Consider the following 27147-nt stretch of genomic DNA (forward strand, 5'->3'; position numbering starts at 1 on the left):
ACTGCCAGACAGTGCCTTTGACAGTGCAGCACATGCTCAGCACTGCACTGCAGTGTCAAACTTTCTGTGCTCCATTTCTGATGTGGGTCTCGAGCCCTATGCTTTCAAACTGTGAGGCGTGAGTTGTTGCTTGGTGAACCAAAGGTGGCACTCACTTAAAAATAAAGAGTATTATAATCATTGCAAAAAGATTTGAAGATGGGATTAAAGAGCACTCTGACTGGCAGTCAGGTAACGTAAGTGTCTGTTTGCATACTAGCGGGTGAGGGATGATGTTGTACCAAGTGGACACGTGTGTGTGTGTGTGTGTGTGTGTATGGGGGTGTTTGTGTCAGCATGGTGGGAGGGTACAATGGGGTGATTGGAGACAGGAAGTCATGTGGTGAAACCTTCAGCAATTCATTTAACCCAGTTGTCAACCCCCGCCCCCCAAGCAAGGGGGAGGGCACAATTGGAGTTGTAAATTGTACCTTTTAGGTCTTGAGAGAATATGGGTGGCACAACACTTTTAAAACAAAAACGGCATCCTCCCAGATGAGATGCCAACGAAAAGTAATTTTCTTTTCTGTGAGGGTCATTGGTCTTCAGGATTCAATACTCCAGAGAGCAGTGGATCTTTGAATCTATGAAGGGCTGGCTGGATGGATTTCTGACTGACAATGGAGTCCAGGTGTTTGGGGGTTAGAAAGGAAATTGGGGTTGAGGCCACTGTCGGATAAGCAGCACTCATCTTGAAGGGGAGAGCTGACTGAAGGGGCTGAGCGGCCAACTTCTGCTCCTAGTTCTTGAGTCCCTTGCATCTGCTCGCCTCCTCAGAATGGCCTACAGGTGGCCACAGGCAACAGCCTTGAGAGTAGGCCATGAATCTGCGAAACTGACAGTCGGGGAAGTGAATCCCTCCGGAAAATGATCTCCGTGGGGACGGAAAGGGTCAAACTGCCTTTCTTGAAACAAGCGCTGTGGCAAAAGGCAGGAAAATGGATTTGAAAATTATCAGATCAGCCACAATCATGTTGAATATCAGAGCAGATGTGATGGGCTGAATGGCCTACTATGTCTATGGTATTTCCCTTTTGTGAAGGGTAAGCATTCTATGCAAGCAGAGCGGTTATTTGCGTTGTATCATCAGGAATGTTCCCATTCCTTCCTGCTGCATGTGGAGTTATGAGCTAAGCAATGGTTACTTAATTGATTCTTGTCACATAGCAACCTCACCTCTCTCTTTAAATTAGTGAAAGGATTTTTCAGACATCTGTCGCTTCAGCAAACTGTAACCAGCCAGTCTGAGACACTCCGCATAGTTCTGGGTTTGCTCCTCAATCCTAGCCATGGCCTTGGTTTGAGTCATAAGGAGAGGTCGGATAGGCTGGGACCTTTTTCACTGGGGCATAGGAGGCTGAGGGGTGACCTTGTGGAGGTTTATAACATCATGAGGGGCATAGAGAAGGTGAATAACCAATGTGTTTTTCCTAGGGTGGGGGATTTCAAAACGAGAGAGCATATTTTTTAAGGTGAGAGGAGAAAGATTTAAAAAGGAATTGAGGGGCAACTTTTTCACCCAGAGGGTGATTCGTGTGTGGAATGAAATGCCAGAGGAAGTGGTAGATGTACAGTTACAATATTTAAAGACACTTGGACAGGTACATGAATTGGAAAGGTTTGGAGAAATGTGGGCCAAATCAAATTGGGCTAGTTTAGTTTGGGAAACCTGGTTAGCATGGATGACTCTATGGTTGTAACCACTGTTACCTGCCACTCTCTGGAAGCTCTGTCTGTGTCTGAGCTTCTGCCCATTGTTGGTGCCTAGTGCCTTTAACAGAAGAATTCCCTCTTGAAAGCTCTCCATCTCTCTCTCTCATTCTCCCTCCTTCCCTTTTAAACTCTAACTCGTTGACTGAGTTGGTCGCCTGTCCTAATTTCCCATGATGTAGCTGAGTGGCAACTATTTGTGATTTGATTTGATTTGATTTCTTACTGTCACATGTATCAAGTTCCAGTGAAAAATATTGTTTCACATGCTAACCAGGCAAATCATACCTTATATAAGCACATCAGAATAATGGACAGAGAATACAGTGTTACAGCTACAGAGAGTTTGTAGAGAAAGATCAACTCTAATATGTGAGAGATCCATTCAAAAGTCTGATAACAGCGGGGAAGGAAGTGCTCTTGAATCTGTTGGTCATGCTTTCAAACCTTTGCATCTTCTGCCAGACAGAAGAGGGTGGGAGGGAGTATAACTGGGGTGGGAGGGGTCTTTGATTCCATTGGTAGCTTTCCCGACACAGCGGGAAGTGTAGATGGAGTCAGTGGATAGGAGACTGGTTTGTGTGACGGACTGGGCCGTGTTCACAACTCTCCATAATTTCTTTCAGTCTAGGGCAGAGCAGTTTCCATGCCAAGCTGTGTTGCATCTGGTAACGTTCATGTGAAATGTTTTGGGGCTTTGGGTAAAGGTGTATAAATGCCTCCAGTTGCCTTGAAATAAGTCTGGGTTTATTGCGCTTTATCCCTCGTATGTAGCTGAAAACGGTGGTGTAGTGGGTTTAAACCCTGCCTCATGTTTGCCTGTGTTAAAATGGTTCATAATGACTCAATCTTCACTTTCCCAACCTTGTTCCTTGCAGACTTCAGCTGGGAAAGGATTGCTGTAGAAAGTGGGGTCATCTCCATAATAACCTGTGCCCCAGGGCTGGGGGAATGCTACAATGTCAGATACTCTGTCCTTTCAGACAAGACATTTAACCGTCTGCTCTCCATGATGGACTTGACTGATCCCGTGACAGTATTTGGACAAGCAGAGGGGAGTTACCCCAGTTACAGAATCATAGAGCTGTACAGCACGGCAACAGACCCTTCTGTCCATCTCATCCATGCCGACCAGGTATCCTAACCTAATCTAGCCCCATTTGCCAGCCTTTGGTCCATATCCCTCGAAACCCTTCCTATTCATGTACCCATCCAGATGCCCTTTAAATGTAATTGTACCAGCCTCCACCACTTCCTCTGGCAACTCATTCCACACACGTAAGGGAAAAGGTTGTCCCTTAGTTCCCTTTTAAATCTTTCCCCTCTCATCTGAAACCAGTGCCCTCTGGTTTTGGATTCCCCTCCCCTGGGGAAAATATCTTGGCTATTCACCCTATCCATGCTCCTCATGATCTTATGAACCTCTACAAGGTCACCCCTCAGCCTCCAACGCTCTAGGGCAGACAACTCCAGCCTATTCAACCTCTCCCTATAGCTCAAACCCCCTCAACCCTGGCAACATCCTTGTAAATCTTTTCTGAACCCTTTCAAATTTCACAACATCCTTCCTATAGCAGGGAGACCAGAATTGCACACAGTATTCCAAAAGTGGTCAAACCAATGTCCTCAACATGATCTCCCAACTCCTAGTCAATGCTCTGACTAATAAAGGAAAGCATACCAAACGCCTCCTTCACTATCCTATCTACCTGCGACTCCACTTTCAAGGAGCTATGAACCTGCATTCCAAGGTCTCTTTACTCTTTCTTCCCCCAATAGTAAGTCCTTAATTGACACCAATACAAAATCAACATTCTGGTCATTTTATTTCATTGTCGGTGATGGGATCTTGCCACACATAAATGTCAGCTACATTTTCTATATTTCAAAATTGCTTGATCAGCTGTAAAGCCCTAGAGAGCAGCCTGAGGGCATGCAAGGTGCTATAGAAATCCAAGTTCCTCGTTTTCCTTCCTTTATTCTCATATAGAGTCATGGTTCTGAAAGGGTTAATGCTGAAGCTGCATTAAGGTCCTCCCGACCTGATGATGTCTCTGGAGAAGGAGCAATCATGCTTGAGGCTACAAAGGAGACAGAAGCGTCATCTCTTGGCTCCTGAGAGTCTTTGAGATGAAGCCTGATCAATCAATCTAACCTGTCTCTATTGTCATCATGCAATAAACTGCAGCTTGCTCAGTTTAGAACCATTTCTCATTAAGACTCAATGAGGTCCAATTACCACAGCTAATTAGGCAGCTGCTTAGCCTCACCAAAATTACATTTTGGGGCTTTAGTGATGTAGTGGTAATGTCTCTATCTCTGAGCCATGAGGGGGAACATTCAAATTCCCCTACTCCAGAGGTGCGTGATAACCTCTCTGAACAGATTGATAACATAGAATCCCTAGAGTGTGGAAACAGACCAGTCAGTCTGTCCACACCAACTCTCCAAAGAATAACCCACGTAGACCATCTCCCTACCTTATAACTCTGCATTTCCCTGTGGCTAACTTACACATCTCTGAACACAATATGCAATTTAGCATGGCCAATTCACCTGACCTGCACATCTTGGGACTGTGGGAGGAAACCGGAGCACCCGGAGGAAACCCACGCAGACACGGGGAGAATGTGCTAACTCCACACAGACAGTCGCCCGAGGCTGGAATTGAATCTGAGTCCCTGGCGCTGTGAGGCAGCAGGGCTAACCACTGAGCCACCGTGCCATCCAGATGGATTTATGCAAGATGACATTCTAACTTAAATGTTTAAGTTTCCTTTTGTAATGTTCACCTCTGTTACAGAGGGCTGTGATTTCTGTTTAATTCTGGGTTGATTAGCTTTGTTTTAAATCAGTAGGAGAGAGGATTGGGGCTGCTTTCTACACTGACCACAAGCTCCCAGTTGTTGGTGCCACAACAGACAACAATTCTCTCTTTTTTACGTTCTTCTGAGCAACTCTGTGGGTGGAGACAGCTGCTTAAAAGTGATGTTGTTGACGCTTTGTATTCTGGTCTCCCTAAAAGGACTCCGAGCGGGTCTAATATGCGCCAGGCAACTGGTCTTCAAGAAATTAAAATTGGAATGTTTTCAATAGTTAATATGCAAATGAACAACTGAGGTTATGGCTCTGATTTAGTAAAATCCTCTCTCAACTGTGTTCCTGATTTACATATAAATTGGTGCAATCTCTCAGGATGCTTCCAGTCAAACTCATCAACTGGCCCGACTAGCTGGGGGAATGCAATGATTAATACAGCACGGCACTACCCAAAAGCACTGGAGATTAGAGAACGGGCCTAGTCCATGCTGCTGCTCTGCAAGTGCCCTGTCTGAATCCTTCCTGCACTTTGAATGGGAGCCAGCAGCATTCGAGCCAGTCCCTGGGGCAATGCTAGTTACAGTCACTTAATCCCAGCCAAATCCACAGTGGGTAGCTTTGGTGAGGGGCTGGGGAGAGGTCACTGCTTGTGGATTTACTTTAGTTAAGGAGCATGACATTACTGCTGGTAAAACTAATGCCCCGTGCAGTTATATTGTCCTCCTGATATTTGGGAGTTGTTTCAATCTCAAACGGGAAAGAATGATGTGTATACGGTACCTGCTGTTTATGACTCTGTCATCTGAGCTGTGTTTTCACAGCAGTACAGACAGATAAAGGATGGCCAATGCTAACTCCCCTAACCCAACTTTATTCTTCCAGTGCCACTACATGGGACAGTTTTATGCTCTGTCTCTCTCCTTATCTCGATTAGAGGTGCTGGTGTTGGACTGGAGTGGACAAGATCAAAAGGCACACGACAGCAGGTTACAGTCTGACAGGTTTATTTGAAATCATAAGCTTTAGGGGCGCTGCCCCTTCATCAGGTGAAGTGAAGGAATGCGCAGAAGCACAGAATTTATAATCAGAGAGATTAAAAGGTCACGTAAATGGTGTGAGTGGAGCGCCGAACAGTACATCTCTGCAGGTGATCAAACCTGAGAGTGTGTTGCTGGAAAAGCACAGCAGGTCAGGCAGCATCTGAGCAGCAGGAGAATCGATGTTTCGAGCAAATGTTATGGACGAGGCCAGACCACTGAAAACATTCTTAAGCAGGCAGTCCAGACTCTAACTTTGCAATTTATTTCGGTAAGAATACATTGAAAATTACCCGGAGAAAGATAGCTAGGTTGACTCCTAGAATTTAAAACAGACAAAAATTTGTTCACAAAATTACATGATGAACCCTTACAGAACTCAACCGCCCAGCTAGACTTAATTATGCTGTTCTGAATATACACAACAATCCGAAAAAGCAAACTCCTTTTAAAAACGAATATAAATGGAACACACGCTTACAGGTTGAAGTTGAAGTGCAGAAAAGAGAGAGAGTTTCCACACAGCTCCCTGTTGAACTTCCAACCAGTTCAAGACTGAACGAAAACTGATCAGCTCGGCTAGAGAGCTGACCACTCCTCTCTGTTTATGCTGGTCACTTCTAAAGCATGACCACTTTGGCCTGAAGTCTCTTGTGTTTACATATAAACAAAAGACCTGTCAAAATCCTTTTCATTTCTGTACCAAACCAGACTGATTGGAGCCCAGCCTGGTTTATTGCCCTTCTGAAAAAAACCAAGGACAGGATCTCCTTGAGCCAAGGACCAGCTTTTCGAAAAAAAGGGACTAGCTTTGTGACAAGCCCTTCATCAGGAATGAGGCTCCTGCTCCTCGGATGCTGCCTGACCGGCTGTGCTTTTCCAGCGCCACACTCTCGACACTGATCTCCAGCATCTGCAGTCCTCACTTTCTCCTAGGTGATCAAAGGTGTCAGACCGTGTGAGTAAAGTGTCAACAGCTGGAGGGATGACCTATATTTTGATTAGTTGAGTCAGAGAGATAATTACAAAACGTTATTAATAAGGTAGTGCTGGAGACAAACCAAACAACTGGAATAACGTGGTGGGTATAAGAATCGCGTTTCAAGGATTTAACCAAAGTAACAAGTAATCCAAAACTATCCAAACTAATGAAGGTAGGGAGATCATAACAAGTTATTAAGGTGATGCTGTCAAAACAGGGATGGTGAGGAAGATTTTATAGATACAGGACAGTGTGATGAGGTCACATGTAGTGTGATATGAACCCAAGGTCACAGTTGAGTCTGTTCATGGGTACAGAACTTGGCTATCAGTTTCTGCTCAGTGATTCTGTGTTGTTGTATATCTCGAAGGCCTCCTTGGAGGATGCTTACCTGAAGATTGGAGGCTGAATGTCCTAGACCACTGAAGTGTTCCCCAAATGGGAAGAAACATTCCAGTCTGTCTTGTTCTGATACAGCAGTGGTTCCTAAAATATCATTGGTTGTGTTCTCCTTTTCAAATTTACCAACATCCTTGCGTAGCCGTACTAGCATTCTCTTTGTTAATGACCCTCTGACATAGAGTCATACAGCATAGAAACAGACCCTTCGGTCCAACTCGTCCATGCTGACCAGGTATCCCAAACAGAGCTAGTCCCATTTGCCTGCATTTGGCCCATATTCCTCTAAACTCTTCCTATCCATATACCTGTCCAAATGTTATAATTGTACCCATCTCTACCACTTCTTCTGGCATTTCATTCCATTCACGCACCACCATCTGTGCGAAAATTTGGCCCCTTATGTCCCTTTTAATTCTTTCCCCTCTCATCTTAAACATGATATGGTTTTGCAAAGTTGCAACCAAAAAGGCTCTAATAAAGGCTAAAAATTTGTAAGGTCACTGGATGGTAACATTTTTCTCTCCGTTGCCCTGTCCTTGATGCATTTGAAAATAATTGAAATCATGGATACAGGTTTGCTCACTGAGCTGGAAGGTTCATTTCCAGACGTTTCGTCACCCTACTAGGTAACATCTTCAGTGGGCCTCCTGGCGAAGCACTGTTGATGATTCCTGCTTTCTATTTAGATGTTTAGGTTTCTTTGGGTTGATTATGTCATTTCCTGTGGTGATGTCATGTCCTGTTCTTTTTCTCAGGAGGTGGTAGATGGGATCTAACTCGATGTGTTTGTTGATAGAGTTCCCGTTGGAATGCCATGCTTCTAGGAATTCTCGTGTGTGTCTCTGTTTGGCTGGTACTAGGATAGATGTGTTGGCCCAGTCGAAGTGGTGTCCTTCCTCATCCGTATGTAAGGATACTAGTGAGAGTGGGTCGTGTCGTTTTGTGGCTAGTTGATGTTGATGTATCCTGGTGGCTAGTTTTCTGCCTGTTTGTCCAATGTAGTGTTTGTTACAGTTCTTGCACGGTATTTTGTAAATGACATTAGGTTTTTGTCAGGTGGTCACAGGCTCATAAGCAGAAAATTCTCCGCTGTCATTTCCCATGCGGTGCAGAGGAATGCTGCACTGTCAGAGGTGCATCCAGAGATTGAACTGTATCTGTCCCTGTCAGTTCAATGGAATAGAACCCATGCTGCACCTTACAAGGACAGTTCTCCCTGGTAACCTGCCTCCTGTTTATCCCTCACTCGACCAGACCAAAGCAACAGGATTACCTCATCAATATCCCACTACTGTTTGTGGGAGCTTGCTGTGCTGTATAACCAGAAGACATAGGAGGAGTAGGACATTCAGCCCATTGAACCAACTCCGCTATTTGATGCGATTTTTAAAAGAAAATTGGATTGCGCCATCTGCCATGGTGGGATTCAAACCCAGGTCCCCAGGACATTACCTGGGTCTGTGGCATAACTGGCCAGTGATAGTAACACTGGGACGTCGCCCCAACCCACCCCCCAGCAATTCTGGCTGATCTGATAATCCTCATCTCCACCAGCTTGTGTGTCTGATATGGCAACAGGCGTTACACTTCGGAAGGACACTTATGGGATGCCTCGAGGTTGTGACAGGCGCTAATGGAATGCAGGCCTGTATCTAAACGGAATTGGAACACAGCACAGTAACCCGCTGTTTGTGTGTCCCTGTCCTTGGCGAATTTGCGAATCGGTGCAGAGTCCACAGGACACCTCCTTCCTGCCAATTCCTAATCTTGGTTTAGCAATAACCATGAAAAGCATCCATTCAAAGAAACAGTCCTTCCCGGAGTGGAACGTGTGCGCTTGTGGCATGCTCCACATCTGCTATTTGAGAAAAGCACAGTTTTCCAAGTTTGCTGTGTGAGTAAATTTGAATGAAGTCAGTCGGGTCAGAGACCATGTGAACCTGGGAACAACAATGTGCCCAGTGGGTTTTATGGTCCTTTTAGCTTTGCCCTTGTTACTCTGAGGTGTGAAAAGTAATTGAGAAACATTCTTTGTGAAATGCATTAGTGAACGCTGTTAATCGGTGCAAATCAGTTAAAGTGACAGGGAGGGAATTGTGACGGGAGTGTTTCTAAACATTTTTTGAGTTTTGCATGTTTTGGAGTTTTCTTTTTTCTTCACACCAAGTGTATTATTTTTAGAAAAAATGGTGGGTCACTTGCGTGAGATCCAGGAAATGGGCTGCAGCAATAAACTTCGTGGAAATTGGAAGAGTTGAGGGGCAGTGTAAAATGTCTCTGTGGGAATCCAAGAGGCTCCTGAGAGAGAGAGAGACAGAGAGAGAGAGACAGAGAGAGACAAAGAGAGAGACAGAGAGAAAACAATACAGGCGGCATATCTTGTTCTCAAAACATTGGAAGGATGTCAGAAAATCATAAGCAAGGTTGTTAATGAGCAAGAAGTGAATTTGCTTTGACTACTTTCAGCTTATGTCCTTCCAAACGAACACAGAGAGAATGCATGAGAAACTCAGCAGCTCAGGCAATATCTGTGTAGAGAGAGAAACACAGAGTTCATGTTTCGTGTTTGGTGCGACTTAGAGTCATAGCGATGTGCAGCACAGGACCAGACCCTTCGGTCCAACATGTCCATGCCGACCAGATATCCCAATCCAATCTAGTCCCACCTTCCAGCACCCGGCCCATATCCCGCTAAACCCTTCCTAGTCAGATACCCATCCAGATGCCTTTTAAAAGAGACCTAAGGGGCAACGTTTTCACGCAGAGGGTGGTACGTGTATGGAATGAGCTGCCAGAGGAAGTGGAGGCTGGTACAATTGCAACATTTAAGAGGCATCTGGATGGGTATTTGAATAGGAAGGGTTTGGAGGGATATGGGCCGGGTGCTAGCAGGTGGGACTAGATTGGTATGGGATATCTTGGACGGGTTGGACTGAAGGGTCTGTTTCCATGCTGTACATCTCTATGACTCTAAATGTTGTAATTGTACCAGCCTCCACCACTTCATCTGGCAGCTCATTCCATACACGTACCACCCTCTGCATGAACATGTTGCCCCTTAGGTCTCTTTTATATCTTTCCCCTCTCACCCTAAACCTATGCCCTCCAGTTCTGGACTCCCCGACCCCAGGGAAAAGTCTTTGCCTATTTATCCTATCCATGCCCCTCATAATTTTGTAAACCTCTCTAAGGTCACCCCTCAGCCTCCGACACTCCAGGGAAAACAGCCCCAGCCTGTTCAGCCTCTCCCTGTAGTTCAAATTGCCCAACCCCAGCAGCATCCTTGTAAATCTTTTCTGACCCTTTCAAGTTTTACAACATCCTTCCGATAGAGAAGGAGACCAGAATTGCACATAATATTCCAAAAGTGGCCTACCTAATGTCCTGTACAGCCGTAACATGACCTCACACTCCTGTACTCAATACTCTGACCAATAAAGGAAAGCATACCAAACACCTTCTTCACTATCCTATCTACCTGTGACTCCATTTTCAAGGAGCTATGAACCTGCACTCCAAGGTCCCTTTGTTCAGCAACACTCCCTAGGACCTTACCATTCAGTGTAATAGTCTTGCTAAGATTTGCTTTCCTAAAATGCAGCACCTCGCATTTATCTAAATTAAATGCCATCTGCCACTTCTCATCCCATTGGCCCATCTGATCAAGATCCTGTTGTAATCTGAGGTAACCCTCTTCGCTGTCCACTACACCTCCAATTTTGGTATCATGTGCAAACTTACTAACTATACCTCTTATGCTCGCATCCAAATCATTTATATAAATGGTGAAAAGTAGAGGGCCCAGCACCGATCCTTGTGGCACTCCACTGGTCACAGGCCTCCAGTCTGAAAAACAACCCTCCACCACCACCCTCTGTCTCCTACCTTTGAGCCAGTTCTGTATCCAAATGGCTAGTTCTCCCTGTATTCCATGGGATCTAACCTTAATAATCAGTCTCCCATGGGGAACCTTGTCAAACGTCTTACTGAAGTCCATATAGATCACATCTACTGCTCTGCCCTCATCAATCCTCTTTGTAACTTCTTCAAAAATTCAATCAATTTTGAGAGGAATGATTTCCCACACACAAAGCCATGTTTGACTATCCCTAATCAGTCCTTGCCTTTCCAAATACATGTACATCCTGAACCTCAGAATTCCCTCCAACAACTTGCCCACCACCGAGGTCAGGCTCACCGGTCTGTAGTTCCCTGGCTTGTCCTTACTTTCTTTTTTAAACAGTGGCACCACGTTAGCCAGCCTCCAGTTTTCCAGCACCTCGCCTGTGACTATTGATGGTACAAATATCTCAGCAAGAGGCCCAGCAATCCCTTCCCCAGCTTCCCACAGAGTTCCTGGGGATTTATCCACTTGTAAACGTTTCAGACATCCAGCACTTCCTCTTCTGTAATATGGATGTTTTTCAAGATGTCACCATCTATTTCCCTACATCCTATATCTTCCATCTCCTTTTCCACAGTAGATACTGATGCAAAATACTCGTTTAATATTTCCCCCATCTCCTGCGGCTCCACACAAAGTCCACCTTGCTGATATTTGAGGGGCCCTATTCTTTCTCTAGTTACCCTTTTGTCCTTAATGTATTTATAAAAACCGTTCAGATTCTCCTTAATTCTATTTGTATTTCTTAATGTATTCCAGCTCAGCGAACAAACCTACATCCAGAACTTCAACCTGAGCTACAAATCTTCTCAAAACTCGCTATCTTAATTACTGTACAAGGTGAGGAGTAGAGAAGGTAGCATGGAGGTGTATTGACGATGCCTAGAAAGAAGTGTAATCTCTCACTGCATTGTCTGATCTTTTTATCACAGGCTGTACCTGCTGAAGTTGTTCATTTTTTTATAAGATATTGATTGGCATCGTATAACGCAGGGAAACCAGCTCTTGGAAACTTCACTTTAGCAGAATTCACATTCTCGAATTCGAAGAAAGTAGTGACTTACATCTATACAGCACCTTTTGCCAATGACCTGGAAGTGCCAAAGTGCTTTCCAGCCAGCAGAGTGCTTCAAAGTGCACTCACTGTTGTAATGTCAAAGTTAGGACAGTCAGTTTGTACACAGTAAGCTCCCAGATACAGCAGTGTGATAATGACCAGATAACCTGTCTCTCTCTACTGCTGGGTTGGGGGATATAGACCAAGCTGCCAGTGATACATTCCTTGGTGTCATAGAGCAGTCACAGAGCATGGAAACAGACCCCTCAGTTCAACTCATCCATGCCAACCAGATATCCTAACCTCATCTGGTCCCATTTGCCAGCACTTGGCCCATATCCCTCTAAGGAGAAAGTGAGGTCTGCAGATGCTGGAGATCAGAGCTGAAAATGTTTTTGCTGGAAAAGCACAGCAGGTCAGGCAGCATCCAGGGAACAGGAGAATCGACGTTTCGGGCATAAGCCCTTCTTCATATCCCTCTAAGTCAAGATTCCTGATGAAGGGCTTTTGCCCGAAACGTCAATATTTCTGCTCCTCGGATGCTGCCTGACCTGCTGTGCTTTTCCAGCACCACTCTAATCTTGACTCTGATCTCCAGCATCTGCAGTCCTCACTTTTGCCATATCCCTCTAAACCCTTCATATTCATATACCCATCCAGATGCCTTTTAAATGTTGTAATTGTACCAGCGTCCACCACTTCCTCTGGCACCTCATTCCATTCACGTACCACCCTCTGTGTGAAAAGGTTGCCCCTTAGGTCCCTTTTATATCTCTCCCCTCTCACCCTGAACCTCTGCCCTCTAGTTCTGGACCCCGCCCCCCCCCCCCCCCCACCCCAGGGAAAAGACCTTGTCTGTTTATCCCATCCATGCCCCTCATGATTTTATAAACCTCTATAAGGTCACCCCTCAACCTGCAATGCTCCAGGGAAACCAACCCCAGCCTATTCAGCCTCTCCCTATAGCTCAAACTCTCCAACCCTGACAACATCCTTGTAAATCTTTTCTGAACCCTTTCAAGTTTCACAACATCCTTCCTTTAGGTAGCAGCAGCATGAGATCAAACTGCTTTAAAAAATCAGGTTTGGATCCTAAACTAGATGCGGATTAAAGCACCAACTTCTCTCTCTCTCTCTCTCTCTCTCCCTCCCTCCCTCCCTCCCTCCTTCCCTCCCTCTCCCCCTCCCCTCCCTCCTCCGCCCTTCTGTTCACAGCCTTTTACAGTCACTGAGTCTGGTTTCTACCTCCTGACAGTGGATTTATTGTAAACAAGACTTGTGTTGGAGATGGGAAAGCCTGATAAATGTTACATCAGTGCCGAAGACCTGACCATTTGAGACTTGGGAATGCAAGCATGAAAACAAGTGTCTTTAATAGTCAGAGAACTGTGCCTCTCCCGTGGGCATGGATAGGGTAAATAGGCAATGTCTTTTCCCCAGGGTATGGGAGTCCAGGACTAGAGGGCATAGGTTTAGGGTGAGAGGAGAAAGATTTAAAACAGACCTAAGGGGCAGCTTTTTCACACAGATGGTGGTGCGTATATGGAATGAGCTGCCAGAGAAAACAGTGGAGGCTGGTACAAATACAGAATTTTTAAACAACCAGGTTACAATCCAACAGGTTGACTTCAGAGTAAGCACTGCTCCAAAAGCTAGTGCTTCCGAATAAACCTGTTGGGTTATAACCTGGTGTTGTGTGATTTTTAACTTTGTCCACCCCAGTCTAACAGCAGCACCTCCACATCATAACATTGAAAAGGCTTCTGGATGGGAACATGAATAGGCTGGGTTTAGAGGGATATGGGCCGGGTGCTGGGAAATGGGACTGGGTCAGATTGGGATGTCTGGACAGCAGGCTGTATGGCTCTCTGACTGTTTATCTTGTTCCAATCGCAACCACCACACTACATCGTCTGGAGGTAGGAGGTCAAGGTTTATAAAATCATGAGGGGCATGGATGGGGTGAATGGCAGCTGTCTTTTCCCCCCGGGTGGGGGGGGGGGGGGGGGGGTTCAAGTCTAGGGGGTGTGTTTTTAAGAATGAGAGGCAATTCTTTTACACAGAGTATGGTTTGTGTTTGGAATGCACTGGCAGAGGAAGCGGTGGGTGCGTTTAAACGTTTATAACGTTTAAAGGACATTTGGATAACTTCATGAATGAGAAATGTTTCGAGGGATTTGGGACAAGTGCAGGTTGGTGGGACTAGTTTAGTTTGGGATTATGTTCAGCATGGACTGGCTGGGCCGAAGGGTCTGTTTCCGTGCTGGATGACTCTGTGTATCATTAGCTGCCAGACCACTTGTGATAAATATAAATCTAAATTCATACTCAGATCTAATAGGAAAGGTTTAGATTTCTTTCTGAGTTTCTGGAGGAGAGATTATTTATTGAGAAAGAGTGGTCAGTTATCTGAAGGCTGGGGGGAGGAGAGGCTGGAGAGACTATACTTTCAAAGGCCCATGACCTTTGCACTTTAAGGTCAGCATAGGATGGTTCCCAGTAATGAGCCTGTTGTGTGAAAAGGCTTCAGAATGTATCTCCATGGAAACGCAAGGATGACTCCCCTCATCCAGAAGTATTTTAAAGACGGGTGGTGGGTGGCGGGAGGGGGGGGGGGGGGTACCTATCTGGACACACATGCAGGTTTTGAATGTGGCTGTGATTGGGAAAATGCAGTTAATTATAAAACGTAACACAGGAAGTAACATTGCTACTTCCAAATTTTGCATAAATCTGAACATTCCCAGTCGGGTGTGAGGTTTGCTCTTCACCTCTGCCCTTTCTGCACCAGTTTCGAGTTTTATCCTATCCCCTAGGCATTTTAGAACCCACATGCTTTGGGTGTGAGATTACAGGAACATTGGGAGCTGGTTTATTTTAATTTGGAACAAAATCTTATCGCCTCGTTCCTCAATCACTTCGGAGCTAAGGAAGGGCTTGCATTTGTATTGCGCCCTTCACAATGTCAGGTTGGCCCCGACAGGGACGTGCAGCCAATGAAATGTGTGTAATCACTTTTACCAATGGATGAAAAATGGCAGGTGGCTTGCACACAGAAAGATCCCACAGATAGTAACTTGATAATCAGCAGAATGCACTTTAGTCCTGATTGAGGATGTTGGCCAAGTGATTGAGGAGAACATAGAACAGTACAGCATAGTACAGGCCCTTCAGCCCTCGATGTTATCCTACTAGTTCAGGCTGCCCTACATACCCAACATTGTACTATCTTCCATGTGCCTATCCAAGAGTCACTTAAATGGCCCTAACGTCTCTGACTCTACTACCACTGCTGGCAGTGCATTCCACACATCTGCCACACTCTGTGTAAAGAACCTTCCTCCAATCAATTTAAAATTATCCCCCCTCATGATAGCTACTTTGATCCTGGGAAAAAGTCTCTGGCTAACCACTCTATCAATGCCTTTCATCATCATGTACACCTCTATTAAGTCACCTCTCATCCTTCTTCGCTCCAATGAGAAAAGACCTAACTCCCTGTCCTCTTTGAAATAGCCCTAGGGACCATTTTACATGCAGCTGAGAGGGCCTCTGTTTAATATCTTACCCAAAAATGGCCCCATTGACAGTGCAGCACTCCCTCAGCACCACACGGGCACATTGGCCTGGCTTTTCATGTGCTCACATCTAAGGATTGGGGCTTGAACCCACAGTTTTCTGACCCAGTACAAGAGTGAGAACCGATTTGAATCCTTCTCTCTCCCAGCAGCTTGTGAAACTTGAAAGCCCACATTACAGGATCCAGTCAGAATCACGACCTCTGAGGGCTTGCTGTTTTGGGAAAAGACTGTCCAGCTGAGGTAGAGCAGTTCAGAGAGATGTTACAGGAGCTGTGCCACATGGAATAACAACAACCTTTATTCAGATAGCACCCCCAACACGCTAACCTTTCACAAGGGGCACTTGGCAAACAGAATTTGACACGTGAGGAGATATCAGAACAGGTGACCTATGGACTGTCAAAAATGTAGGTTTTAAGGGATGGTCAAAAAGGAGGAGAGAAAGGTGAAGAGGTCCAAGAGTGTATACCAGCGTTCAGGGCCCACATCCTTGTCACAGAGAGCAGTGGGCAGAGTCCTTGGGTTCAGGGCTGAGATAGAGAGGGGAAAGATATAAAAGAGACCTAAGGGGCAACTTTGTCATGCAGAGGGTGGTATGGGTATGGAATGAGCTGCCAGAGGAAGTGGTGGAGGCTGGTACAATTGCAAAATTTAAGAGGCATCTGGGTGGGTATATAAATAGGAAGGGTTTGGAGGGATATGGGCTGGGTGCTGGCAGGTGGGACTAGATTGGGTTGGACCGAAGGGTCTGTTTCCATGCTGTACATCTGTGACTCTGTGTTGGGGAGTCAAGGCTTACGGGGAAAGGGCAAGAAAGTGGACGTGAGAAATGTCAGATCAGCCAAGATCTTATGGACTAGTGGAGCAGGCTTGAGGGGCTGAATGGCCTACTCCCATTCCCTGTTTCTATAGTTGAAAGCATAGTGGAGTGATTATCCTGACCCTATCCATCTTGTATTGGAAATGAAACAGGGAATTCCTCTTACTGACATTAGTTAAGACGAGGTGAACAGCCATAGGTTTGTTGAGCCACGCCATCACCCTCACCCCCCCCCCCCCCCCACCCCCCCCGCCAGTTTACCAAATCCTCGTCTGCATAAGCAATCCTTGAGCTTGCTTGTGTCTTTCTGAGTGGAATGTGCCTGGTGTTTTCCTGTTCCGCAGTCAGTGAGGAATATCACGTTTCACAAGGGCCAGTGTTACTGTATCGAGGGAAACATCTGGAACATGTCGTTTGGAAGGTTGCATCATTTGCTTCATCGTTGATTTGCAAGTTTCAAAACAAACTTAGACTTCACCTTGTAAGCAAATGCATGGAGGACAGATGGAGAGGTGGAGATGAGGGAATAATAGGCGAGCTGGCAGTGATGATTGACGTGTTACTGAGGAAACGACATGCAGGTGGACACGTTCAGTGAGAGGTTCCAGCCAAGCTGTGATGTTCGAAGGCTGAACGTTGATTCTGTGTCACGGTGCGATCCACAGCAAGCCAGATATTTGGAGACCCCTTTGTAAACTGCCTCTAGTGTTTGTTGGAGGTTGTGGCACTGATCAGCAGAGTTCTAAAACAAAGACAGAAATTGCTGGAGAAACTCAGCAAATCTGGCAGCATCTGTGGAAAGAGAAAAACAGTTAATGTTTGAAGTCCAGTGATCCTTCTTCCATGTTAACTGTGATGACTCCCTTCATTTTTATATAGTTAAAGAAGCTCTTGTAGTCCATCTTGATATTATTTGCATGTTTACTCTCAAGGTTTATTTTCTCCCTTTAGTTTTAAACATTCCCACTCCTCTAGCTCATCATTAGTTTTTGCTATTGTATGATTTTTCTTTCAATTTGATATAATTTGATTAATCACCTTCTGTTTCTCCCTTCCTGGTGTCCTTCTTTCTCACTGTGATATATATTTGCTGTGATCCATGAGCTGTTTTCTTAAACTATTTACAAAACTTAGTCATAGAGATGTACAGCATGGAAACAGACCCTTCGGCCCAACTCGTCTATGCCGACCAGATATCCTAACCTAATCTAGTCCCATTTGCCAGCACCCGGCCCACATCCCTTTAAACCCTTCCTATTCATATACCCATCCAGATACCTTTTAAATGTTGTAATTGTACCAGCCTCCACCACTTCCTCTGACAGCTCATTCCATACACACACCACCCTTTGAACTCAAATAGCAAAGACAGTGGCTGTACAGTTTCACTGCTATGTCAGACAGCAGTGTAGGTCTCTCTTTCTCTCTCTCTTTTTCTCTCTTCCCTCCCCGCTCTCCTCTCTCCTCTCTCTCTCACTGACCATGTGGACTCTACGTTTGTCCCTCTTCCTCCCTTTTACAGTGCCCTTGTTTTGATCTTTCCCCCCCCAGTGTTGCAAAACAATGCAACAGCTTATAAAACATTAATCACTACTCAAGGAATTCGAGGAAATCCACTCCAACACCTAAAATATCTCAAAACGCAGCAGATCTTAATCCACAATTTTTTACCCATCTACAAGCAGGATGGTCTTCATCTAAACCAGAGGGGTACCAATATCCTGGGGGGGGGAATTTTGCTAAAGCTATTAAGGTGGATTTAAACTAATACAGCAGGGGGATGGGAACCAAAATTGTAGGACAGGAACAGAAGAGGATGAGAGTAGGGAGTTCCAGAATCAAGTATCTGACACTGGCGAGCGAGAACCTTGATTGAAGTGTGTGTACTTCAATGCGAGGAGCATCCGAAATAAAGTGGGTGAACTGGCAGTGTGGGTTGGTACCTGGGATTTCGATGTTGTAACCATTACGGAGACATGAATAGAGCAGGGACAGGAATGGCTGTTACAGGTTCTGGGATTCAGATGTTTCAGTAAGAACAGAGAAGATGGTAAAAGAGGGGGAGGTGTGGCATTGTTGATCAGGGACAATATTACAGTTGTAGAAAGGATGTTTGGGGACTCGTTAACTGAGGTAGTATGGGCTGAGGTTAGAAACAGGAAAGGAGAAGTCACCATGCTGGGAGTTTTCTATAGGCCTCCAAATAGTCCCAGAGATGTAGAGGAAAGGATAGCAAAGACGATTCTCGATAGGAGTGAAGAGGCAGGGTAGTTGTCATGGGGGACTTCACCTATCTAAATATTGACTGGGATCACTACAGTACGAGTACTATAGATGGGTCAGATTTTGTCCAGTGTGTGCAGGAGGGCTTCCTGACACAGTATGTAGACAGGCCTACAAGGGGCGAAGCCACTTTAGATTTAGCACTGGGTAACGAGCCTGGCCAGGTGTTAGATTTGGAAGTAGGTGAGCACTTTGGAGACAACGATCACAATTCTGTTAGGCTTACTTTAGTGATGGAAAGGGCTAGGTGTACTCCACCGAGCAAGAGTTACAGCTAGGGGAAGGGAAATTACGATGCAATTAGAAAAGATTTAGGAAGTGTAGAATGGGGAAGGAAACTGCAGGGGATGAGCACATTAAAAATGTGGAGCTTATTCAAGAAAAGCTCCTGTGTGTCCTAGGTAAGTATGTACCTGTCAAGCAGGGAGGAAGATATAGAACGCGTGAGCCGTGGTTTACTAAGGAAGTGGAATCCCTGGTCAAGAAGAAGAAGAAGGCTTATGTTAGGACAAAATGTGAAAACTCAGGGCGCTTGAGGGTTACAAGGAAGTCAGGAAAGACCTAAGAAGAGAGCTCAGAAGAGCCAGGAGGGGACATGAGAAGTTGTTGGCGGATAGGATCAGGGTTAACCCTAAGGCTTTCCATAGGTATGTCAGGAATAAAAGAATGACGAGAGTTAAATTAGGGCCAATCAAGGATAATAGTGGGAAGTTGTGTGTGGACTCAGAGGAGATAGGGGAAGCACTAAATAAATATTTTTCGACAGATAGAAAATTAAACTGTTGGCGAGGAAGATACAGAGATACTTGCATCTAGACTAGAAGAGATTGAGATTCACAAGGAAGAGGTATTAGAAATACTGCAGAGTGTGAAAATAGACAAGTCCCCTGGGCCGGACGGGATCTATCCTCCTGAAGAAGGGCTTATGCCCGAAACGTCGATTCTCCTGTTCCCTGGATGCTGCCTGACCTGCTGCGCTTTTCCAGCAACACATTTCCAGCTCTGATCTCCAGCATCTGCAGACCTCACTTTCTCCTCATCTATCCTAGGATCCGCTGGGAAGCAAGGGAAGAGATTGCCGAGCCTTTGGCATTGATCTTCAAATTATCATTGTCTACAGGAATAGTGCCTGAGGACTGGAGGATAACAAATGTGGTTCCCTTGTTCAAAGAGGGTAGTAGAGACGACTCTGGTAATTACAGACCAGTGAGTCTCACTTCAGTTGTTGGTAAAGTGTTAGAAAAGGTTATAAGAGATGGGATTTATAACCATCTAGAAAAGAATAATCTGATCAGGGACAGACAGCACGGTTTTGTGAAGGGTAGGTCATGCCTAACGAATTTTATTGAGTTTTTTGACAAAGTGACCAAACAGGTAGATGAGAGTAAACCGGTTGATGTGGTGTATATGGATTTCAGCAAGGCGTTCGGTAAGGTTCCCCACAGTAGGCTATTATACAAAATGCAGAGGAATGGGATTGTGGAAAACATAGCAGTTTGGATCAGTAATTGGCTTGCTGAAAGAAAACAGAGGGTTGTAGTTGATGGAACATGTTCATCTTGGTGTCCAGTTAGTAGTGGCGTACCGCAGTGGTCAGTGTTGGGTCCACTGCTGTTCGTCATTTTTATAAATGACCTGGATGAGGGCTTAGAAGGGTGGGTTAGTAAATTTGCGGACGACACTAAGGTCGGTGGAGTTGTGGATAGTGACGAAGGATGTAGTAGGTTGCAGAGAGACACAGATAAGCTGCAGAGCTGGACTGAGAGGTGGCAAATGGAGTTTAATGTGGACAAGTGTGAGGTGATACACTTTGGCCGGAGTAATCGGAATGCAAAGTACAGGCTAATGGTAGGATTCTTGGTAGTGCAGATGAGCAGAGGGATCTCGGTGTCCATGTACACAGATCCCTGAAAGTTGCCACCCAGATTGACAGGGTTGTTAAGAAGGCATACAGTGTTTTGGCCTTTATTAATAGAGGGATTGAGTTCTGGAAAAAGGAGGTTATGCTGCAGCTTTACAAAGCTCTGGTATGGTCACACTTGGAGTATTGTGTACAGTTCTGGTCGCCGCATTATAAGAAGGATGTGGAAGCTTTGGAAAGGGAGCAGAGGAGATTTACTAGGATGTTGCCTGGTATGGAAGGAATGTCTTACGAGGAAAAGCTGAGGGCCTTGAGGCTGTTCTCATTAGAGAGCAGAAGGTTGAGAGGTGACTTAATAGAGACATAGAAGATAATCAGAGGGTTAGATAAAGTGGACAGGGAGAGCCTTTTTCCAAGTATGGGGACAGCAAACATGAGGGAACACAACTTTAAAGTGAGGGGAGATAGGTATAAGATGGATGTCAGAGGTAGTTTCTTTACTCAGAGAGTAGTAAGGGTATGGAATGCTTTGCCTGCATCGATAGTAGATTCGCCAAGTTTAAGTCGTCATTGGACAGGCAAATGGACGTACATGGAATAGTGTAGGTGGGATGGGCTTCAGATTGGTATGACAGGGCGGCACAACATCGAGGGCTGAAGGGCCTGTACTGCGCTGTAATGTTCTATGTTCCATGTTGGATTACCCAAAATCCAACAGGGATGGTTTTGACAATAGCAAATTGATGATGAGGCACACTCATGTTGATTGTGCTGGAGTACGGTGCAACTGAAGTCAGACAGATCTCCATTAACTTTGCTTTAGTAATGTCATTGGTTGTGACAACCACTTGATCAAGTATTGGTTGCTGCCTTCAAATCCTATCAAATAAAGGCCAGTTTTCGATTTGAACTGTTGAGTTTTTGGCTTGCACTCCAACGATCTCAGGTGATTGTAGTGATGATGCTTTTTGAGCAATTTTTATTCCCACATAATATTTTCACCCTTTAAGTGTAAACATGTTCTGATTGACATGGAGAGGCTGGAGCTGGCTTTTAATTGACAACGTGGGCATTAGGTTAGGGGCAGTGGGACAATGATTACAACTCACAGATTGAGACCTTGACAAAGCGTTAAATTGCCTTCAGTAGTTCTGAGAACCTCTGGGACTGTCGCAATATAATCAAGAAGATTGTTTTTTACACGGTCCATTAAATCCCTTCAGAATAGCAATCCTGTCACACATCCAGTCTGACTTACATGTGCCCAATTCCAAACTATAATTCTTGGGATGACAGGATTTATTCATGAAGTGAGATTGACAGTTATTTTCACTGAATTAGAATTAGCTTTATTGTCACACATACTCAAATGAGTACAGTGAAAAGTGTACAATTCACCGTTTCCAGCTCCATCTCAGGTACAAAGGTCCCTCGGTACAGCTTTTTCAGTTATCATTCTTGGGGAAAAAGAGAGAAGTAAAAAAGTCCCGCATTGCAGATTTCTGAATAAATCGAGTTTAGATGAATGAGCGGGATGGCATATAAACCTATAAAATTCTAACCGGACTAGACACGGTAAATGCAGGAAAGGTATTCCAAATGACCAGGGGTTGAAGTGTAAGAATGCGGGATTAGCTGTTTAGAACTGAGGTGGGAATTCACTGCCACAGGAAGTGGTTGAGGTCAAAACATTGAATGTTTTCAACAAGGAGTTAGAGATAGATGTTAGGACTAGAGGGATCAAAGGATAATGGGAGTAGGTGGGAATTGAATTGGATAATCAACCATGATCATAGTGAATGGTTCAAAGGGCCGAATGGCCTACTCCTGCTCCTATTTTCTGTGTTTCTTTATGCTTCACCCAGATCCTGCAGGTTAGTCGGTGATATGAAACAGATGTTCACAACACCAGGGTCAAACATGTATTTAAATGTCTTCACTATCGGTGGATCAGAATCCTGGAACTCCCTCCCTAAGGGAATTGTGGGTCAACCCACAGCCCATGAACCGCAGCGGTTCAAGAATTTCGCTCATCCCCACCTTCTCAAGGGGCAACCAGGGGCGGGCAATAAATACAGGCCCAGCCAGCGACACCCAAATCCCATGAGTAAGTAATTTTAAAACAAGAATTTAAAGGTGATAACATTAAACTGAAAGCCTCAGTCTCGTCTCTGGGTACAAAATTAAACATTGTAAACTGAGCGCGGCCACATTGTTGCTTTGTGATCAACGGTTAATGTGCTGCTTGGCAGACTGAATTTAACTATGTTAATCTGAGACAAAGAAATGTCAGAAAGCTAGTAGCTACAAGTCCTTTACCTTTTATCCTTTTGAGTGTGTGAAGACAGACAACAATGTTGACTTGATTGATTCAAAAGAAATACGTCTTTATTCCTTGAATTACATCTCGGAAATTCCATGGAATGTTTAACCTGAGGCTAACTAGAAGTTTTCATTCGGCTTGAGTTGCCAAAGTGTCGATGTCTTGCGTAGTCTGTGAATAATATTCCAACAGACCGCAGTGTCGGGGGAAGAGACAAAACATGACTGTACAAGAGGCAGTGTCTAAAAACCGTTTTGTAACAAAACACTTTTGCGCTTTTACCTGCTTTGTTCAGCCCCTCGGTGGGGATTCAGCTAATGAAATCTGGTTTGTTTTCACTTGAATGTCAGGAGGTAAGGCACAACTTGATCGAGGTTTTCAAAATGATGAGAGGCATGGGCAGAATGGATAATTGGAGTCTTTTTTCCCAGGGTAGAAAAGTTAATTACTAGGGGACGTGGGTTTAAGGTAAAAAGGGGAATGTTTAAAGAAGGTGTGAGAGGCAGGTTTTTCAGATAGAGGGTGGTAAAAGCCTGGAATGCGCTGCCAGAGGAGGTGGATACAATAGCAACATTTAAGATGCACCTTGACCGGTAGATGAATCAGCAGGGAATAGAGGGATACCGATTGTGTAGAGACAAGAGGTTTTTCGTTTAGGAAGACATCATGAGTTGGCGCAGGCTCGGTGGGCCGAAGGGCCTGTTCCTGTGCTGCACTGTTCTTTGAATTGAATCTGCAGCAACAAACATGATTGTAGACCGATTGAAGGATGAACATTGAACGTGGCACTGAAAGAATGCCATCTGAAAGGTGATGCCAACAACAAGGCATGAGAGGTGCCACCCTGGGTCACTGGTTGTGAAACTGGTTCCTATTTGGGTGATTGTCCTGTTGTCCCAGTGCTCACGCTCTTGCCCCTGATCATTCAGTGCTGTCTCCATCCTCCTGCAGTGAAAAAGGCACATCCATCTCACTGATCACCGTGGATGAATACCCATTTTCCTCAACGCCTTATTAAAACGCTCTTTGACAGGAGCGCTTTCACACACTGAGTGTTTATAAAATAATCACTAGTTTGCAGGCCGGTGATTACTCATCTATCCTGATTTGGAAATCTGTCACCGTCCCGTCACCGTCGCTGGGTCAAATTCCCTCCCTTCCAGCACTGTCCAAGGATTGCAGTGGTTTGAGAAGGCAGCTCCACACCAATGACTTGGGGGAGATTGTGGATGGGCAATGAGATTCTGGCTTGACCAGCCATACCAATGTCCCAGAAATGAATGAATTTTATAAAAATCGTGAAGAGGTCAGTCAGCCAAAGAGGGATTGGAACCAATGATTTAGATTAGAAGCTTGTATCTTCAAATGGGATTGAAATCTCTAGAAGAAATCAGAGTGTTACCAACTTATCAAAGCTGGACAAAGATGGTGCCATGTTCAGTGTCATACCACTGGGTGCATTCACTTCATATCAGTATTCTCGTACCTTTAGGTGTAACCCCAGCGTGCTCTTTTCTCCCCATCCATAGCAATTCTAGTTTCAATTCCTTTCCATCTACCTGCTGGAATGTCTATCTTCCTTTACTCTTGCCCCCACCAAAAGTATGTTTATAAGCTTCAGGAAAGGAGCAGGAGCCCTTATTTATAATCACCATCGTGTGTGTTCAGCGTGAAGGTCCATCCTTCCTTCTGCAGAGAGAGAAGTCTTTCCATGTCTCTCTGTCCTAAGTTGTCAGTAACGTCCTTCAGATTTCAAACCGTCTCGTGTTGATATTGTCTGCCTTCCTGTTCTTTGTTTCTCATGAAATCTTTCTTTCATGTTGTCTCTAACAAGATCCTTTCCTCTTGAAGACTGGGCAGGGCATACCTTCTGTCTGTTCCAAATGACAGTCAACAAATTCCTTTGTTCATTCCCTTGCCACCGGACTTTGTGGTTTCGTTAACATTGCTGCGTAGCCGATCCTGTCCGTTCTCCTCTAACCTCGTATTGCAAAGCTATTCCGAAACATGGAAAATGGGAGCAGCAGGAGGCCAGTCGGTCCTTTGGGATTACTCTGCCATTCACAGTGATCACAGCTGATCATCCACCTCAGTACCCTGTTGCACTGGGCAGCTGGTTTGTGATGTCAGGTGAAACCAACAGAGTGGGTTCAATTCCCACAGCCAGCCATTGTTTCCAGGTAGGACTCTCCTTCCCAACCTCTCACCTCATCTGAGGCACAGTGACCCTCAGGTTAAACTGCCACCTCCTGATGAGAGAGCAGCCCTATGATCCGATAAGACCATGGTGCCTTTACTTTTTACCACATACCTTTTCATCCCTTTCGTCCTAAGAACTGCATCTAACTACTTCTTAAAAATATTTAATGTTTAGGCCTAAACACTTTCTGTGCATTCCACAGGCTCACCACTCTCTGAATGAAAACATTTCTCTTCATCTCAATCCTAAATGGCCCACCCCATATCCTTAGACTGTGACCTCCTGGTTCGGGACACCCCGGCCCTTGGCAACATCCTTCCTGAACTTCCTTCCTGCATTTACCACCAAAGTCAGTGTCTTCTTCGTGAAAACTCCACATCACACATCTGTCCAAGCAAGACTCCAACTCAAACTTGTTCCAAATTTCTTCCTGAGGGGTGGCTTCTCTTGTGAATGAAGAAGTGGTTGACTGATTTGGAGTGTTGACCTCTCATAATTGTTTTAAAATTCCGAAGGGGTTTGCTAGAGCAAATGTAGATGAAATGCAGCTGTATTCTTTGCGTCTAAGGTGAGAGACCTTAACCATGAGATCTGATATTGCTGGAGAAACACGGCAGATCTGGGAAAAGAGAAATAGAGTTAACGTTTCAAGTTGTGTCCAGCGGTCACTGGACTTGAAATGTTAACTCTGTTTCTCTCGCCACAGATGTTTGCCAGACCGGTTGAGTTTCTCCACAACTTTCTGTTCCTGTTTGTTTCGGATCTCCACCATCGAAAGTTCTTCGTTTTTATTTTAATGTAAACGCAAGAAATCCACCAAAGATTCTCGGACAGCACCTTCCAAACCCATGACCATGAAGGACAAGGGCAGCTGGTACATGGGAACCCTGCAAGTTCCCCTCCAAACCGCTCGCCATCCTGACTTGGAAATATATCAGTGTTCCTTCACTGTCGCTGGGTCAGAATCCTGGAATTCCCTCCCTCAGGGCATCGTGGGTCAACCCACAGCAGGTGGACTGCAGCGGTTCAAGAAGGCAGCTCACCCCCACCTTCTCAAGGGGCAAGTAGGAACCGATAGTAAATGCTGGCCCAGCCCGCGACACCCACATCCCCCTAAAAAGTATGGGTACATTTTTAAAAGTGGCATCATTTGTTAAGGTCCCAATAATTTTCACAGGACCATTGGCGTCATCTTGATTTTTCTCTGGCTTTCAATAAGTCTCCCTCAGGTCACTCACCCGTCCAATAAAGAAATACAAAAGGAATGTCTTTAATTTAAGAATGAGAAGAATCTGGAATGTCCACACACCTGGTGAAGGAGCGTCGCTCCGAAAGCTGGTGCTTCCAATTAAACCTGTTGGACTAGAACCTGGTGTGGTGTGATTTGTAAATTCATACAGGAAGTGGTTGTCAATGAGGGCAGACAGTGGTGTAGTGAGCGTGTTGTTGAGGAGACACGGTGGCTCAGTGGTTAGCACTGCTGCCTCACGGTACCAGGGATCCGGGTTCGATCCCAGCCTTGGGTGACTGTCTGGGTGGGGTTTGCTCATTCTCCCCGTGTCTGCGTGGGCTTCCTCCAGGTGCTCCGGTTTCCTCCCACAATCCAAAGATATGCAGGTCAGGTGGACTGGCCATGCTAAATGAGAGGTTAGGGTGGGATGCTCTTGGAGGGCTGTTGCAGACTTGATGGGCCATGTGGCAACTTTCTGCACTAAGGATTCTACGGCTTGTATTCTGGAATGTTGGGCCAATGTTTTGGGGTATGGGATCGAATCACACCATGGAATAGAGTGAAATTTGAATTCAGTGAAAATCTGGAAGTAAATAAAAATGCTAGCCTCATGGTGACCATTAGGGAAGGAAGTCAGCCATCCTTACCCAGACTGGCCTACACATGGCTCCAGCATGGTTGTTTCTTAATTGCCTTTTGGGCTATAAGGGTTGTCCAAAGAATGCTGGGCTTCAAGAAGGAGGTAGATATAGCTCTTGTGTCTAAGAGGATCAAGGAATATGGGGAAGAGGAAGGGATTAGGATACTGAGATGGATAATCAACCATGATCATGTTGAATGGCTGATCGGGCTCGAGGGGCTGAATGGCCTCCTCTGCTCCTATCTTCTATGACACCT

General features: G+C 45.2%; 1 protein-coding gene and 1 long non-coding RNA gene across 2 annotated transcripts in view; one reads left to right on the forward strand and one right to left on the reverse strand.

Annotated features, from left to right (window-relative positions):
* nxn (nucleoredoxin) overlaps positions 1 to 27147 on the forward strand; it is a 234848-nt gene that overhangs the window by 114379 nt on the left and 93322 nt on the right. The window lies entirely within an intron of this gene.
* On the reverse strand, positions 6167 to 23067 carry LOC148141859 (uncharacterized). The gene is made up of 3 exons (XR_015752323.1): positions 22816 to 23067; positions 16614 to 17144; positions 6167 to 6596 (listed from the first exon to the last, which is right to left on the reverse strand). It is a non-coding gene; the product is annotated as an uncharacterized LOC148141859 (long non-coding RNA).

The sequence above is a fragment of the Chiloscyllium plagiosum genome, unplaced genomic scaffold (genome assembly GCF_037043375.1).
Source record: "Chiloscyllium plagiosum isolate Xiang-an unplaced genomic scaffold, Cpla_swu_hap1 HiC_scaffold_31, whole genome shotgun sequence".
NCBI classification, from domain to species: Eukaryota; Metazoa; Chordata; class Chondrichthyes; order Orectolobiformes; family Hemiscylliidae; genus Chiloscyllium; species Chiloscyllium plagiosum.